General features: G+C 65.8%; 1 protein-coding gene across 1 annotated transcript in view; it reads right to left on the reverse strand.

Moving 5' to 3' along the window:
- Positions 1-1189, reverse strand: part of NACC1 (nucleus accumbens associated 1) — a 5173-nt gene that overhangs the window by 315 nt on the left and 3669 nt on the right. The window lies entirely within an intron of this gene.

Below are 1189 nucleotides of genomic sequence, written 5' to 3' on the forward strand. Positions count from 1 at the left end.
CGTGCTCCTCCCTGGGCTGCCCGGGGTGGGGGGGACCATGCAGCTCAGGGCAGGGCAGGGCAGGGGAAGGGAGGGGAGGGAGAGAAGGAAAAGCAGCAGGCCGCCCAGGAGGTGGGGTAGGGCAGGGCGGGAGGGGCGCAGGGGTGGCTCCTGGGGTAAGGCACAACCCTGTCTTTGGCTCTCCTGGTGAGGAGTTTCCTCCCCTGCACCCCTGCCTGGCCCCTCCCCCCTCCAACGCAGTCCCGGGAGCCAGGGGGGCACCTCCTGGGGTCCCTGAAATGAAGGGGCTCTGCCACCCAACCCAGTGCTGCAGGGGCTTGGAGGAGGGACAGGGGCAAGCCCCACCGGAGGACAAGGCAGGGAGGGGCTGGGCAGGGGCCTGTCCAGGACGAAGGGGTGGGGAGGGAGAAGACCCCAATCCCAGAGAGCTGGCCCCTGCTAAGGCCTGGAAGGAGGGGAGCGCCTGGGGGCTCCTTCCTCGTGGGGTCTGGCTGGAGCCCCGCCCCTCGGCCTTGGCCGGCCCGGCAGCTTGCCCAGTGACCAGGATATTGTGCTTTGGGATAGATGCTGGGGTGGGACAGCAAGGCCAGGAGGGGGCGTGGGGGAGGTGCGACTAAGGTGCTTGTGCTTTAGCTGGGGTGTCGACTCCCCCCGTACACACTGGGCCAGTTGAGGGCTAAGGTGCAGGGGCCAGGCCAGGAAAGTGGGGTGTCGGGACCCCAGCCAGACCAGACACCCCCACCCCAAGATATCGGGGGGAACCCCTTCCCAGACTGGTGGGGGCTGCTGGAGAGGGTGGGGGGAGACCTCTGAGTCAGATTCCAAGGGTCAGGGCCGACCCCCACCCCACCTCCCATAATCCCCCCGCTTCTGGAGAGGCTGCCGGGAGCACTGGGCACACTGGGCCGGTCAGATTGGGGAGGAGACGAGAGGCAGTGAGGACAGGGCTAGCGGAAAAGGTGAAACTATAAGGGGCACCCAGTGTGGGGGACAGGGAGTAAAAAAAAAGAACCCTCCACAGAGTTCACGTGTAAAACTCAAAAAAAACACAACCCCCTCGCGCTGGGCGAGGACAGAGAAAGGAATGGTTAGAGAAAAGTCTGCAAACTGCTAACAATGGAAGCAGGCCCCGCCTCAACCCCAGATGCTGGGCTCGGCCAAGAGGCCAGGGTCAGGCCCCCCCCCCCCC

The sequence above is a fragment of the Crocuta crocuta genome, unplaced genomic scaffold (genome assembly GCF_008692635.1).
Source record: "Crocuta crocuta isolate KB4526 unplaced genomic scaffold, BGI_CrCroc_1.0 scaffold693, whole genome shotgun sequence".
Taxonomy (NCBI): domain Eukaryota; kingdom Metazoa; phylum Chordata; class Mammalia; order Carnivora; family Hyaenidae; genus Crocuta; species Crocuta crocuta.